The sequence below is a fragment of the Carlito syrichta genome, unplaced genomic scaffold (assembly GCF_000164805.1).
Source record: "Carlito syrichta isolate Samal-C Ts95f unplaced genomic scaffold, Tarsius_syrichta-2.0.1 Scaffold309854, whole genome shotgun sequence".
NCBI lineage: Eukaryota > Metazoa > Chordata > Mammalia > Primates > Tarsiidae > Carlito > Carlito syrichta.
In genome coordinates, this window is record NW_007253950.1 from 208777 (window position 1) to 217268 (window position 8492).

The following is an 8492-nucleotide window of genomic DNA, read 5'->3' on the forward strand; positions in this document are numbered from 1 at the left end:
TTATTTATTTATTTTTATTTTATTTTGAGACAGGATCTCACTCTGTCACTCAGACTGAAGTGTGGGGACATGATCATGGCTCACCACAGCCTCAACCTCCTAGGCTCAGGCGATCCTTCCACCTTAGCTGCCCAAGTAGCTGGAACTACAGGGATGTGCCACTTCACCCAGCTAATATTTTAAATTTTTTGTAGAGATGAGGTCTCGCTATGTTGCCCAGGTTGGTCTCAAACTCTTGGCCTAAAGCGATCCTCCCGCCTCAGTCTCCCACAGTGCTGGGATTACAGGCATAAGCCACTGCACCCAGCCTTCCTGCTGATTTTATAATATGACCCTTTACCTAGTCTCCAACTCTTCCTATGACTTGGCCCTTGTCCACCTATCTATGATCACCTCTTACCAGCTTCCTTTCCTACATCACTTGTTCCAGCTGGGCTAGCCCTTCTCCGTTCTGGAACACTTACGCTATTTCCTGTCCCAAGGGCTTTGCACTCCTTGTCCCCCTACCTGGACACTCCAGACTTGTGTGTGGCCCTTTCGCCCTCTTTATTTACCACCTCAGCCTGTTCATCTTCATGGTTCTGTCACTATCTGAAATCCTCATTTGTACTTGTTTATTCCCAATCTCCTTACTACTCCACATTATTCAAGGGCTTACCATGTGCTAGGCACTGCTCTAAGCACGCTACAAATAACCCTTTTGGTGCTCTTCAAGATCCTACAAGGTAAACATGATTATGCTCCCCATTTTACAGGCGAGGAGAGTGAGGCACAGAGGCCAGCGGCGTGCCCTCAGGCTATGCAACTGCAAAGTGGCAGAGCTAGGATTTCCACCCAGGTGCTCTCAGCCCAGAGCCGGGGGCCCCAAGTTACTGAATGATTTTGCCTGAAATACTAATGAGATAAAAACAGACACCTGACTTTTTTTTTTTTTTTGAGTTGAAGTGTCACTCTGTCACCCAGACTGGAGTGCAGTGGCCGCTCCCAGCCACCGCAGCCTTGACCTGCTGGGCTCCGGCAATCCTTCTGCCTCAGTCTTGGCAATCCTTCTGCCTCAGCCTTCCAAGTAGCCAGATTTACAGGCATGTGCTACCACACCCGGCTGATTTTTGATTTATTGTAGAGATGAGGTCTCGCTGCCCAGGCGGGTCTCGAACCCTCAGGCTCAGGCAATCCACTCACCTCAGCCTCCCAAAGGCGTGAAATTACAGGCTGAGCCACCGAGCCCGGCTACCTGACTTATTTTTTGAAGATTCCAATTGGCTTGGGAAGTGGCCAATGGACTCCATTGGTCACCCTGGTGCTGGGGAGCAGGACCCCCGAGAACGCCTCGCTCCCCAATCCCCACCAAGCTTTTACTTCCTGTAGCAATCGGGACATGACTTGACCTGTTTTTCCCCTCCGGGCTATTCTTGGCAGAGGTCTGCTGCTTCTGTTGACATTTCCAACACTGACTCCATAAGCCGTGTCCCTTATGTCATTCCCAACAGGGCCGGCTGCATGAAGGAGTCCACCCTGGCTAGCACCCATGGAACTGAAACCTTGGCAGTACCTCCGGTTGCAAAAAATAGGGGACTCAACGCCTATTTGGGTTCTATTTTTATTAAAACCCCTTTAGCTTGTTTCCATCAGAGCAATTAAAGTGTCGCGGCCTGATGCTCTGCAAGCTGTGGAGGAGGTGCCTTGGTGAGCAACTGTTTTCAGGCAGAGAACTTTCTTTTCAAAAGGACCCCTGGGGGTGGAAGTCTCAGGCCTACTCTCAGTCCCAGGGTGGGTTTTCTTTGCAGATAATTTATTTGCTGATGTTCTCTGCAGCTGGTCTTGAGTTAACTGAGATTGAAGATAACCTAATTTCCCTACTCTTTTTCTTTCTTTCTTTGCCTGATTTTGTAACTCAGAACTAGTCTGAAGGCTTCAAATCTGCTCAATGAATGTTAATTCCTTTCACACCTTGCCGGAGGTGCACAGAAGCCAAGTGTGAAGTTTCAACCGGCAGAACTACAGAGACCATCTCTGTCCCTACCTTGGCACCTTGCAATCAGCTAAGTCCACGCCAACCAGGCCCTGTCCTTGCTCCATGACATGGTGGGTATGGCCCGCTGGCTGGGGTATGCCCTCTCCGCACGACTCTGTGCATCTTAACACTGGGGCATGTTCTGGAACTTGACAGTTTGCAATTCGGTGGCCACAGATGGAACATGTGTAAGGCTCTGAGAGCTTTGTGCTCTGGAGAGCTTTGTGCTCTGGAAGACGAGGCACCGGTCTAGGGTAGGGCACTAGTTTTAATATATTCATAGGTGGTGCTGATGCTCCTGGCTTGGGGACCATACTTTGAGAACCACTGTTGTAGGTTTTGGCTTACGTGTTACTCCCCCCCTCCCCCCAAAGGCCCTCCCTGACACACCCTGACACGGAAGGTGCCCTGCCATCTCTATAGCCCCTTCTAGGATCATGTTTGTGATGCTCTAATAATGTCCCTGACTCCTTGATGGTCAGCTCCATGCATAGGGCTGGGCCTGTCTTATGCACCTCTCAAAGGATCTGCTCTCTGTTTCCTTCCCCCTCCTCATCTCCTGTCACTTTTGTTCACACTTCTGCCACTCAGACCTGCTTTTGTTTCTCAAAGCAGGCCAAACCACACACCTCACCTTTTCCTGCCCCAGGACCTTGGTACTTGCTACTCTCACTATCTGGAATAGTGAACTTCCCTGGGCTCACTACCTGGTCAGCCAGCTCTGCATCCTTCCTGAGAGACCTTCCCTGAACTCATTAACTCACTATTTAAAAAAGATCTCCTTAGCTGTTCCCTTCACACACACACACACACACACACACACACACACACACACACACACACACCCTTAAGTTTATGTCACAGAACTTACTGCAATATGGTTTATAGTCCGCTTTGTCCTTTAGAATGTAAACTACAGAAGAACAGGGAGGGATGACCTCTCCATCCCTCACCATAGACTGTGCCCAGCATGGCAGAAGGAGGACCCTTATCAAAAGGTGAGGGGGACAGTGAATGCGTGGGGTTCATTTCTGTTCTCAATGAAATGCACAGTAGAAGAGGCCCGAAAACAGCCAACCCTGCCCTGCAGGGATCAGGTTGAACCACATGGATTCTTCTTTCTGCGAACCTCCCTTCCCCCAGGCCACGCATCAGACATCCCTCACTTAGTTTTGAGCAAGGGAGTGAGGGAGAGGCAGAAAGAGGCAGGGGAGGTTTTGCAACAGCCTTGCAGAAGATTAGACACATAATCAAATCCTGAGGGCCACACAGTGTTCTGCCAGCTGAGGTACCCGGGGAAAATGGACCAGGGGCCCCTGAGGCCAAAGGCCATGCAAAATAACTTCTCAAAAATAGCAGCTTGCAATCTCAGGAATGAGCATAAATTGTCAATGACGTGAGCAGTGTTTTGAAACAGAAAGCGGGGCCCTATTTAAGTTGCAGATAATGGTTATATGACATGGGCATAGCTTGGGCCAATTTTTCCAAAGGAGACACTTAGGTGTGATGCTGAGTCCTGTGGAAGCCGTATTGGAAGGACCAGAACTGAGGAGAGAGATGCCTGGTGGTGTCACGGGAAGGGGGCTGCCCTCGCCTGGCTCTGCTGCTCACCGCATGGTGTACTGGAACAGGTTAGAGCTTCACCTTCAGAACTAGCCTGGCCTGGGTTGAAGCCCCGGGCCCAGCACTGATTTCTGTGTGACCTTGGGCAGTTACTTCACCTCACTGAGTCTGCCTCATTCTCTTTAAAGTTAGGGTAATAGCCATTTACTTTCTCAGGGTGGTTGTAAAGATTAAATGAGCTAACACATATCAAATGGTTACTACAATGCTTGGCACAGAATAAGCTCTCAATAAATAATAGCTATTATTAGTAACATTTGAATATTGAGGAAGTCACATTACCTCTTTGTGCCCATTTTCCCATCTATATATAGATTAAAAAAAACAGGTTAAGAACTTTTCTGTTCATCAAAAGATACATCACTGGGCGTGTTTGCTCATGCCTGTAATCTCAGTGACTCAGGAGGCTGAGATGGGAGGACTGCTTGAGTCCAAGAGTTTGAGACTGGCCTAGGCAACATAGCAAGACCTTGTCTCTACATAAAAATTTTAAAATTGGCCAGGCTCGGTGGCTCAGCCTGTAATCCCAGCACTTTGGGAGGCTGAGGTGAGTGGATTGCCTGAGCCCACGGGTTCAAGACCAGCCCAGGCAACTTGGCGAGACCTTGTCTCTACAATAAATAAAAAATTAGCCAGGTTTGGTAGTATGCACCTGCAGTTTCAGCTACTTGGAAGGCTGAGGCTGAAGGATTGCCGGAGCCCAGCAGGTTGATGCTGGGTTGGCCATGAGCATGCCACTACACTCCAGCCTGGGAAACAGAGTGAGACTCCGACTCAAAAAAAAAAAAAAAAATTAAAAAATTTGCTGGGTGTGGTAGCACATGCCTTACCAGAAGGCTGAGGTAAGGGGATTGCTCAAGCCCAAGAATTCAAGGCTGCACTTCAGCCTGGGCAACAGAGCAAGACCCTGTCTCTAAAAAAGAAGATACTACAAGAAAAATTAAAAGGCAAGTTACAAGCCGGGAGATTTTTGCCAAACAGATAGCTGACAAATTAGTATCCAAAACATATAAAGAACTCCAATAAATCAGTAAAAAGGTAATCAACCCAGTAGAACAATGGGCAAAACACGTAAACAGGTATTTCACAAAAGAGCAAGCATGGATGGCCTGTGACTGTATAAAAAATATGCAAGCCAGGTGCAGTGGTTCACACCTGTGATCCCAGCACCCTGGGAGGCAGAGGCAAGCGGATTGCCTGAGCCCAGGGGTTCAAAACCAGCCTGGGCAACTTGGCTGAGGTAGAAGGACCTCATCTCTAAAATAAACTTAAAAAATTAGCCCAGTGTGGTGGCGCACACCTGTAGTTCCAGCTACTTAGAAGGCTGAGGTAGAAGAATCATCTGAGCCCAGCAGGTTAAGGCTGTGGTGATGGTGAGTGTGCCACTGCATTCCAATCTAGGCGATAAAGTGAGACTCTAATTAAAAAAAAAAAAAGAAAGAAACCTCATTAGCACTCAGGAAAATACAAATCAAGATCACAGAGAGATATATATCTCATACCCATTAAATTGGCAAAAAAATTAAGAGTTCTAACAATGGAAACTTACACATTGTTGATGGGAGAATAAGGTGGTACAATTTGGAAGTAGCCTGTGGAATACAGCATTCGCAGGCCCTGCAAGCCAGCAATTTCACTTGGGTATTCACCCCAGAGAAATTTGTACTGCATATGAATGCACACAGTGATGATGCTTGTAATGGAAAAAAGGCAGGAAACGAACCAAATGTCCACTGATAAGCAAATGCTTGTCGAAGTTGTGGCATGGTCCCACAGTAGAACAGCAAACAGTTATAAAAATGAACTGTAACTATATGTTTGAAAGTTAACATGAAATTGAGTGAAAGAAGCAAGACGCAGCAGACTGCGTGCACCATGGTCTTATTTTTATGAAGTTCAAAAACAAACCCCAATAATATATTCATTAGGTAAAAAAATCAAGGGGATAATAAATATAAAATCTAGGCTACTGGTTACTAAGGGTGGCGGGTGACAGAGAAATCGGGGGTAGAAGGTGACAGAGGGTTCACAGGAGGAAGCGATGATCATGTTCTCCAACTCAAATAAGCAGAAGTTCATGGGTGTTCATTGTATTATAACACTTTATAGCATAAAAACATGTTATGTATGTTCTTTTGTGCGTATCGAATATGAAAGTTTTGTTTTTATTCTGAGCTGGGGTCTCACTCTGATGCCCAGGATGGAGTGCAGTGGCATAGTCACGGCTCACCGCAGTCTCAGTCTCCCGGGCTCAAGCAATTCTCCCTCCTCAGCCTCCCAAGTAGCTGGGCCTATAGGCGTACACCATCGTGCCCAGCTATTTTTGGGGGGTTTTTGTCAAGACAAGATCTGAGTTGCCTAGGCTGGTCTCAAACTCCTGGGCTCAGGTCATACTCCCACCTCAGCCTTCTAAAGTGCTAGGATAACAGGCATAAGCCACCTCACCCAATCTGGTTTTGTTTTTGTTTTTATTTTGTTTTTTGTTTTTTGTTTTTTTTTTGAGTTGGAGTCTCACTCTGTCGCCCAGACTGGAGTGCAGTGGCCACTCCCAGCCACCGCAGCCTCGACCTGCTGGGTTCCAGTGATCCTTCCGTCTCAGCCTTCCGAATAGCCGGAATTACAGACATGCGCTACCACACCTGGCTGATTTTTTGATTTATTGTAGAGATGAGGTCTCGCTGCCCAGGTGGGTCTCGAACCCGTGGGCTCAGGCAATCCACTCACCTCAGCCTCCCAAAGCACGGGATTACAGGCTGAGCCACCAAGCCCAGTTTATTTTTATTTTTTAACAGTCTGGACTACTCAATCCTTATGGTCCCCTTCAGCTCTAGGCTATGATTTCTGAGCTATTGTGTAGAAGCTTCCAGTTTAGGGAGATCTTATAACAAACTCTGCACAACTTCCATCATTTGGTTATCCCTGCATTAGTTCTCTTTGATTTCTTAGTGTTAATGACCACCTCAGGGCCAGCAAACATAACCACTTTCCTGTGAGATATGCTCTGCAGTGTGAGTTGGTCTGAGAGGGACCTTGTCACAGCACGCAGATGACATGAGGAGGTGGGTATGCTTGAGTTGTAATCAAGCGAGGGGTCACATTCATGTCCATTTAACTCAGCTGAACACTTTGTTCTTTAGGGACACACATAAAATAACCCGAGACAGGTTGTTTTTCTATGATTCCTTTGCTTAAAAGGCAGAAGAGCCTTTTAAAGTCACTATGGAAATAATAGTCTTTCAAAATGGAGTGAGGTTTTTACTTTTTATTGATTTCTTTAAAAAATGCCTTAAACGTTAGGGATCTGGATTTTTATTGCTGGCCATACACAACATGATGTATAATATTATATAGCTTCCTCTTCCCTACAAATCTTTGAAACGATCTAGAAATTTAGCCAGGTGAATCCTCTGAAATGTTGATCAATGTCTGAGCTGCTTCAAACCTGAGAAAAGGCTTCCTAGACTGCTTAATTATTTAAAAAGAAGTACATTACTTAATATTTACCCATATTCTTGGATAAAGAAGTAAGAGTAAACATAAAATGCTAAATTGGAAAATGACAGTGTCCTCTGATACAGTTTTTTAAATGTTCTGCTCCTGAACCAAAGAGATAGCCGAGTGCCAGGTCCTCTCGGTCCTATTAAGATAAGGCCACTCTCTGGAAACAACCATTGTCATGCCTCCTCTCAATGACTGGTGCTGCTGGCTTTTAATACTGGTTTCTGTCTCCAGCCTTTCTTCAAGCCTCAAAACAAATTCCAACCACACTTTTCCTTCAATAAGTCACACCATCTTTCTCTCACCTTCCTTTTAGCTACTCATTGGCTTTCTAGTGTCCAAAAAAAGGGAAAATGTCCTCAGGGAAGAATTTTGTTATTCAAAGGGAGACCAAATCATGTAGGAATAAAACGAACTTCTCTCTTAAGGGTGATACAGGAACAGAAAATGCTATAAAAGATTGAAATCTGTTTTTGTGTGTGTGCTTTAGCCCTGGTAGGACATGTTTGCAGGATGCACTGATTCTGTGTGCCCCTTCCATATGAATTCTGAAACACTAGCAATTCCCAGGCACTATTTTCAGAGCTGTGCTAACACTTGTTAATAATGTTGGCGTAGAAAGTCATGCTCATCTTAAACTCATTTAGAAACAAAGAAAATCAGCGAGAGTGTGCCAGAAGAGAAAGGAAGAGATAATCAAGTTACTGCTATCGGAGAAACAGAATGCAAAAATAAATTTTAAAAAAGTAAATAACAAAGAAGGCTGTGTGGTGGCTCACACCTGTAATCCCAGCACTTTGGGAGGCTGAGGCAGAAAAACTGCTTGAGACCAGGGGTTCAAAAGCAGCCTGGGCAACATAGTGAGACCCTCACCCCCATCTCTACCAAAAAAAAAATTTTTAAGTAAAATGAGAGTCCTTTTTCTGTCAACTGCAAGTATTGGAGAAAAAGTGAAAATTTCAGGTGAAAGCAAATCTCTCCTTATTGATGAGTTTACCAGCAGTTTGCTGCTATGCAAGTTCCAACCAGCCCTTATTGGGCCCCAATGCAGCAAAACCTTTCCAGTAAGCTGAACTATTGACATTAATGTGGCCAAGAGTTTGATGCTTTGTTTTGCTTTCAAAACTAATAGCCCCTTAAGTGTGATGTGGGATTTTGGATTGGATTTTCAAAGAGGAAAAGGACACTAGTGAAAAATCAGGTGAAATCTGTATCAAGCCTGCGGTTAGTTAATAGTGTTGTAGTAATGTTAATGTCCTAGTTGTGATAAATGCACCATGACTGTATAAGATGTTAGAGAAAGCTGAGTGAAGGATATATGGGAACGCTCTGTCCTATCTTTTTTTTTTTTTTTTTT

At 45.4% G+C, this 8492-nt stretch overlaps 1 protein-coding gene across 1 annotated transcript in view; it reads right to left on the reverse strand.

Moving 5' to 3' along the window:
* Positions 1-283: 283 nt before the first annotated feature.
* GINS3 (GINS complex subunit 3) overlaps positions 284-8492 on the reverse strand; it is a 20728-nt gene continuing 12519 nt past the window's right edge. Inside the window, exons 3-4 of the transcript XR_002482536.1 lie at positions 3741-3743; positions 284-297 (exon numbers count right to left, since the gene is read on the reverse strand). The gene's annotated coding sequence lies outside the window, so the exon portion shown is untranslated. The remainder of the gene's footprint in view (positions 298-3740; positions 3744-8492) is intronic.